Source organism: Carassius carassius, chromosome 10, assembly GCF_963082965.1.
Source record: "Carassius carassius chromosome 10, fCarCar2.1, whole genome shotgun sequence".
NCBI classification, from domain to species: Eukaryota; Metazoa; Chordata; class Actinopteri; order Cypriniformes; family Cyprinidae; genus Carassius; species Carassius carassius.
In genome coordinates, this window is record NC_081764.1 from 32,743,677 (window position 1) to 32,752,431 (window position 8,755).

Genomic DNA, 8,755 nt, shown 5'->3' on the forward strand with positions numbered 1-8,755 from the left:
TCTGTCTGTCTGTCTGTCTGTCCATCCATTTGTCATCTGTCCTTCCATCAACTTAATAAAAGGTTATAAGTACAGCCTATAACTTTCTGTATAATATTCAAATTCAAAAAGTTAAGCCATTTAAAAATGTAAAGGTTGTCTTGATTAGTTATATTAGTAAAATTTTAGGTCAAGACTATTATATTAGTCCAGGAGTAGCACTGGTGTGAATATAAAGATGAACCGTTTGCATCCTCTGCATATTATTGATTATTTAAATGTAGGATCACAGAAAGGCCTGTAAAGCATCTGATGATGAAGTCTAGAGTAATATTATTGTATGTCCTTTCAGGATAAAACATCATGACACGATTTTTGCTCTAAAATTAAAGTTCGCCTTGAGCTGCTCAGAGCTATTTAGGCAATCAGTAATCTACTTTATTATTAATTATGCAAACAGGAATACTGTTCAGATTTAGTCAAAGGAGGAGCATTAGTACCGGAAACAATACTGGTGTATGGTGAGGGAAAAAACAAACTTTAAACACAACAGTCTCTGGAGAAGCATATTACGACTTCAGCAGTTTTCTCTATATATGGAATCCCTAGATTATATTTGTCAATATGTGTTGTATACAATCAAAGCACAATACAGTGTATTTGACTTACATTTGCTCTGCGAGGGTAAGTAAAATCAGCTAATGAATTAATTCTGAGTAGATCAATGGAGTTTTGAAGCCTTCTCAAGATCGTACAGTCCAAAAAAAATAAATATGTTTACATTTTCAGTAACAAAATATATCTAACTGTTGTATGTGAACATCTCTTATGATTCATTATTTGATTTTACTACAAAATGTTACGACATGTTTTAAATTATATTGGATTAATAAAAATGCAAAAAAAAAATTTTTTATTGTTGCATTGTCTATAAATATTTGTGCAGTTACAATATATCAGTGTTATTGTAGTACTATTTAAATACTATTCTAATATTTATTAATATTTTGAATTCAATTATTTATCTTTAGGTTTAATGTATTTGTATTTCAGTTTTAGTCATTTTAGTCTTTCAAATTAAACTTAATTTATTTCAGGTAGTTGCCAACATTTTAGACAATATTTTAATCTGATATTTTATATTTGATTTGATTTCAATTAATGACAATTATTTTTTATAGTTTTAGTTAACAATATAACAGCACTTAGGAAAAAACATGTGGTATCCTTTTAAAAGGAACATCTTTGTACCTTCTTTACCCCCAAATGATGCATATTAGAATCTTTTTCAACAAAATACCCCTCGTTCTGACGCCTGTGTAACTGCTCCATTTTGTTGTCATGGAAACAAAAATATTTTACCCCCATCAGCCCATGGTTTCTGAATCTAAAGTGTGCATCTCGTGTCCTCTGAAACAGAACATTTCAGGGCTCTTAACAGGCAAAGTAATGATGCTATCCAGGTTCTTTTTCATTTTATACTTGTGTGTCTATCCCACAAGGCATATTAAAGGAATAAATATAGAAATTTCCTCCTCCAAGATATAGATGAGTTTGTTTCTTCATGGGAATGGATTTTTGAGAAATTTAGCATCACATCACTGACCAACGGATCCTCTGCAGTGAATGGGTGCCGTCAGAGTCCAAACAGCTGATAAAAACATAACAATAATCCACGAGTAATCCACTGCTTTGTGCTAAAAAAATGATTCCTCTATCTATAATATTTTTCCAGTGAAAAAGTCATCTCGTCTGAATCAGGAGAGAAATCTGCACAGATCAAGCACTGCTTACAAGTGAAAACAATCCATAATAGTTGTAAACAAATACTGTATGTCGATGGATTTTGATGTGAGAGGAAAACAGGAGATGGACTTGTTTTGGACTATTTGTATTGTTTATGATCTTATATCTCATTCACTCTTCTACTTCTCCCCAATCTTTTTTTCTTTGGGATCTTTCTGCATACATTGTCCTCACTTGTGCCATCTGAATGTCATGCTGTCCCTTGAAGCCTCAGTGCTGACTCAGCAAAGCTAAAAAGTTTAAAAGTTCATCTCATTTGTGCTTCAAGAGGTAATTAAAGGTTGTGAATTGCCTTTCCACCACTCAATACTCAACAAACACCAGATAATGTGGATCATGCTCTCAATCAACTTCTGGGCCAAATCCTGACTGATAGCAACCCATTCTTTCATAATCACTTCTTGGGAGTTTGTCAGAATTAGTGGGTTTTTGTTTGTCCACCCTCCTCTTGAGGATTGACCACAAGTTCTCAATGGGATTAAGATCTGGGGAGTTTCCAGGCCATGGACCCAAAATTTCAACATTCTGGTCCCCGAGCCACTTAGTTATCACTTTTGCCTTATGGCACGGTGCTCCATCGTGCTGGAAAATGCATTGTTCTTCACCAAACTGTTGTTGGATTGTTGGAAGAAGTTGCTGTTGGAGGGTGTTTTGGTACCATTCTTTATTTATGGCTGTGTTTTTGGGCAGAATTGTGAGTGAGCCCACTCCCTTGGATGAGAAGCAACCCCACACATGAATGGTGTCAGGATGCTTTACTGTTGGCATGACACAGGACTGATGGTAGCGCTCACCTTTTCTTCTCCGGACAAGCCTTTTTCCAGATGCCCTAAACAATCGGAAAGGGGCTTCATCGGAGAATATGACTTTGCCCCAGTCCTTAGCAGTCCATTCACTATACTTTCTGCAGAAGATCAATCTGTCCCTGATGTTTTTTTGGAGAGAAGTGGCTTCTTTGCTGCCCTTCTTGACACCAGGCCATCTTCCAAAAGTCTTGGCCTCACTGTGCGTGCAGATGCGCTCACACCTGCCTGCTGCCATTCCTGAGCAAGCTCTGCACTGGTGGCCTCTTCAGGAGACGATCCTGGCACTTGCTGGACTTTCTTGGACGCCCTGAAGCCTTCTTTACAAGAATTTAACCTCTTTCCTTGAAGTTCTTGATGATCCTATAAATTGTTGATTTAGGTGCAATCTTAGTAGCCACAATATTCTTGCCTGTGAAGCCATTTTTATGCAACGCAATGATGGCTGCACGCTTTTCTTTGCAGGTGACCATGGTTAACAATGGAAGAACAATGATTTCAAGCATCACCCTTCTTTTTAACATGTCAAGTCTGCCATTCTAACCCAATCAGCCTGACATAATGATCTCCAGCCTTGTGCTTGTCAACATTCTCACCTGAGTTAACAAGACGATTACTGAAATGATCTCAGCAGGTCCTTTAATGACTGCAATGAAATGCAGTGGAAAGGTTTTTTTGGGATTAAGTTAATTTTCATGGCAAAGAAGGACTATGCAATTCATCTGATCACTCTTCATAACATTCTGGAGTATATGCAAATTGCTATTATAAAAACCTAAGCAGCAACTTTTCCAATTTCCAATATTTATGTAATTCTCAAAACTTTTGGCCACGACTGTATATTGTGCATATTGCCGATACAGTGTTTTCTATATGTTATGAAGTGTGCATTTTTTAGGTAATGTAAAAAACAGCAACAAAAAAAAAACATTTAAATTGGCTGACACTTGAAGTCAAAAATATTATTTGAATATTAAAAAGTAATTTGTATAAAAGTAATTTTTATGAGTTAGAACAAGTAGAAATTGATCCTTGAGGTAAAGACTGCAGAAAACCAGCTACACGAATAGAATGCATATTTCTTTGCAAGTCTACAACATTACACAGCAGTGAAAACAGCTTGAGGCTCAAACACACAAGGAGCATTTTCGTGACCCATATGGAGCTTTTCATGACCATCATGCTCAACAATTCTTTTTATCATTTCTTTTAAACATGCCAAAAGAAAAGACTTCTGCTACAAGTGCTGATAGCAAAATGTGATGTAACCAACTGAAAACAGGTCAAAGTGTGGAAAATTAATGCCACCTTTTTACCTTGACGTAACCTTGTTTCCCTGAGATAAGGGAATGAGCATTGCATCTCTGACACTTATGGGGCAACTCCTATTACCTAGAATACTGAAGCCTGATTTGTTAACATTTGTGTAGCTGCAAGAACCAATGGCACTTCAACTCACCAAAAGGGTAGGAGCTGACCGATATTGTATAATTTGGCTCTGAGCACCATTTCATCAGAATCCATGAATGCATCCAATAGTGCAGTGCTATATGCAAGTGCAAAAAAAAGCCGTTCTGCAAGTCCAGCCCCGGCAGGGACGTCCAAGTTATAAAATCTTCTGAAGATGACGACGATTACCAGCCAGCAGCCGCACAAATACCACCAATAGAAACCCCAATGAACCAAACCTAGAAGGAGGCCATTCCTCTGGTGGAGTGGGCCCTCACTTAAATAGTTCACTACAAGCCTGCTAAGGCATAAGCCAGAGCTATAGTGAAGTCAAGTCAAGTCATCTTTATTTGTATAGCGCTTTAAACAAAATACATTGCGTCAAAGCAACTGAACAACATTCATTAGGAAAACAGTGTGTCAATAATGCAAAATGACAGTTAAAGGCAGTATAGCATTGACTATCCAGTGAGTCTCTGCTTTGTAATCATCAGCCCTTTAGAGCGGCCTTTGAAGTAAACAAAAAGCTACTCTGACAGCGGTTTAAAAGCCAGAACCAGGCAGACTGGATTAGCACCCTGTTCACCTTCTGAATTGAGGAGCGCTAGGAAGGTGATGACTTGTGCTCTGAACGGAGTGGACAGCAATCTTAGAAGATAGCATTGTCTCGGTTTGAAGATGACTCTACAGTCATTAGGCCCAAACTCAAGACAGGAAACACTGACTGACAGTAATTGCAAGTCACTCACTCGCATGACCTATGCTGAAGCCAGAAGGAGGGTGACAGGGGCGAAGGGAGGGATAGATAAGTCCCAAGTTGCACAGTATGAGGGCAATGGAGATTCAATCTCTGAGCTCCCCTCAGAAACTCAATGACTAGGTCGTTTCTGCTGACTAACTGACCAGCCACGATTTAATGATTTGCTGTGATTGCTGCCACATATACTCTGAGCGTGGAAGAGGTGCGCCCCTTTTCCAGCAGCTCTTGTAAAAATATTATCATACAGGACACGTTGCATGATGAATCCTGGTTCCATGCTGCACACCAGACAGAGAAGACAGACCATTTAGGGGTGTAAAGATGTCTTGTAGATGGAGCTCTAGCCTCTAAAATGGTATTAGTTACACCATGGGGAGCTGCAAAAGACTCTTTTGGGCTAAAGATTAATAGAGCTGTAAAAGTAGCAATTTGATCAAGTTAATCTGTACAGATGCCATGGTTTCGTGCAGTTACACAAATGTGAACAAATCAGGCTTCAGTATCAGAGTTAAAAAGGAGTTCCCCATAAGTGTCAGCGACGCAACAGGAAAGACTGTTCAAATAGGAAATATAATAATACATACAATATAGAGGAGACTGAGACTGTCACACTTTTTAACACAAGAAAAAAAAAAGATACTGACCATTTCCACCCTTAATGCAAAGAACAAAAGGTACGGTTCAAACACACAATATGTGGAGTAATTTGTCACAATGCTGCCAACTGCTTATTATAATCTTTTAGTAAAATTTAAACACTATAATAATTATTATCTTGTAAAATGGAATGTAGAAATATCAAACCATTATTTTGCCAGAAAATATTACAATAAATCAACTGTATGAATTATACATGTGACAATTCAAAACAAAATGTTTTGTGTAAAATGTACAGTAACAACGAGCTCCATTCACCTCTATTTGTGAGAGCAAATGCCAATATTCATCTTATTATTATTTCCTGAATCATAAGCTGAAATAAACTTCTAACAATACACACCTACACAGATCCATCAACATTTGGGTTCAAATCACCTCTGAACCATACTTCCTGTCATATTCGCTCACATGTCTTAAAATTATTTCAAATGATTTTCCTTCGCCACAGTTGAGCAATTTAACTGTAAATAATTATTTCATAAAGCAATCATATTTGGTCAAGGCACATAAAGTTACAAGATCATCTCCAACAAGGGTTAGATGGATGCTAAAAGTGTTTTAGTGGTTTAGAAGTGTTTAACAGATAATACATTTGTGATAGAAACCACAGGCTGTATTATGCAGAGAACACATTTTTATTATAATATTATTTAAAAAAATAATAACAATAAAGAGGAAAACAAAAATATTAAATAAATAATAAAAAACAAAAATTATTCTTAAATTAAATTACTAAATAAAAGGAATAAAACTATATAGTATATAATGTAATATAAACTATACACACTCACACACATGTGAATTCAGAAAAAAATACAGCTCTGTGAATATAAGGATGAATGAATTAGAGCATCTCATCTCTCTCAGTCATTCACCCATAAATTTGTCTTTTTCTCTCGTTCTTCCCCAGAATACAAATCTGAAAAGCTTTATCCACATTCAATCAATCTCTTCTCTGAGCCCCAGGTGGGATCTGACTATCCCATAATTTCTCAGACTCAATATCTGTCATCTCTCTCTCACATCATTCCCTTTTCTGTTCCTCTTCATGTGGAGAACACATCCTTTATCTGGACACATGTGATTTCATGCCACACAGATGCACTCTCACACATGCTCAGCATGCTTTAGTACGTCATTTTATTTTATTCAGTATAGATATCAAGTAAGAGATGAAAGTTGTCATTCTATTCGTAGCACTGTAACAGATATCACATATAAATATATATTATAGATCTTTCTGACAGAGAGAGGATAGACTCGCAGCTCATCTCAATCCTCATTTCACACAACCTTTTCCCTCAGAAGTTTTTCATCTGTTTATTGAACAAGTTTAAGAAAAAAAGATTTTAATTATTTGTGTAATAAAAAAATATTTGCAAGTAAATAGTAGAAAGACAATTTTTTTTTTAAGCATTTGATTATTTATTAATTTTTTGGCAAAATTGTTTTTACAAAAAAAAAAAAAAATTTTTTTTTTTTAATTTCCCATTTCCTTGTCTTTAGTGTAATACAACTATATCTGTGGTTGGTAAGATTTTTAATGATTTAGAAAGAAATCACTCATAGGCTGCATTTATTTGAACAATTATACACTTAAAACAGGAACATCGTAAACTATTCTTGCAATTCAAAATAACTATTCTAATTAAAATAAATATATTTAAAACAGAAATTAATTCATGTGACACAAAGCTGAATTTTCAGCATCATTACTCCAGTCTTCAGTGGTACATGATCCTGAATGAGAAATCATTCTAATATGATGATTTGTTGCACAAGAAACATATCAATGATTATTATCAATGCTGAAAACAGCTAAATATTTTTGTGGAAACCATGATATATTTTTATCAGGATACTTCATTTAATAGAACATTCGAAAGAAAAGCATTTATTTGAAAAACAAAAAACAAAAAAACTTTTGTTACATTATAAATGTCTTTACGGTCACTTTTGATAAATTAAAATAAAATCTAAAATAAAATAATAAAGATTTTGATTAATAAATAAAATCTAAATCTTACTGACACCAAACCTTTGAACAATAGTGTATGCTTTACATGGTGTTGCAATATTCTTGGGTTGTGTACTGCAATATGGAGTCCAAAATAAATTTCCCTTTAAAAACAATAAAGTACATTTTGTACTGTGTATTCAGCAAACACTTTGGTGATGCAGTGCAGTTGTTAACATGTGCGGGAGGCATTCAGGAAAGCAACCCTCGCTCATGTTCCAGAGACTCGTGGAAATGTGTTGAGTCATTGAGTGGCTGCTGGTTCATTTGTTTTCACCAGACTCTGTTTTAACTCTTAGGGCGTAATGCTCTTTAAATAGAGTTCTGATAAACTAATGCACTGCTCTCTTTTCATCCCTCATAGTAAATGCCATGGCAACCTAATGATGATTGTTACCAGTGCAGACCACAGCACTAAACATCCTCGTTAAACCCCTCGCATAAATTCAGCCGGGACCAGTTCTAATGATTGGAGACACGCTTCTGTTGAAGATAAAGAGGTTAGTTACAGCAACTTTGTTTTGTAGTCCAAATTAACTGAAAGCTATGATGCTACCAGCAAACCCTGAAGACACTGACATTGTGTGGAATTGTGAAGCCGATTCAACTGCTCAGAAAACTGGAAACTAGTTTCCTTCGCTGACCTTGACAGCTTTTACATAACATAAACAGTATGAATACGAGAGCCCCTCATTAACCACTGGATAGAGGAAGCAGTGGGGTGCAAAAGAGACTAGATATAAGGCAGAAAGATTCAGAGAGAAGTGTTTCTCGACTGTCACGACTCTCCATAAATTCAGATAATCAGTGGCCTGTGCACTGTCCCAAATCTTTCACTTCCTTTGAGTAATTCATTTCTTGTTGACGGGGTCCTATTCATTTAAAGCTGTGTGCATTCGATGGCTATCTTGTTTAAAGGAAGTATTTTTCTCTCGCCTGCCTCGCTGAAGAGAAGCCCTCAATCTTGTTGCTATCTTGAGGACAAAAATCTCTGTGATTAGAAACGTAAAAACCCCTGCTCTGCTCCAGCATTCTCATCTAAGCCAGACACTGATTCGTCTCAGCCTCATTTAATCTTCCGAGCTTTTAAAAGACATTTCACTAGAGTGAATGAGCGATGGATGACAAGAAACAACAGTAACAGAAACCAACTTGATAAACAAACATACACATACTGTTCAAAGTTTGGGATCAGTAAGATTTTTTAAAATGTTTTTAAAAAAAAACATATACAGCAGGGATTGTATATTTGCGCATAAATATAACACCCTCGCTGTTCTT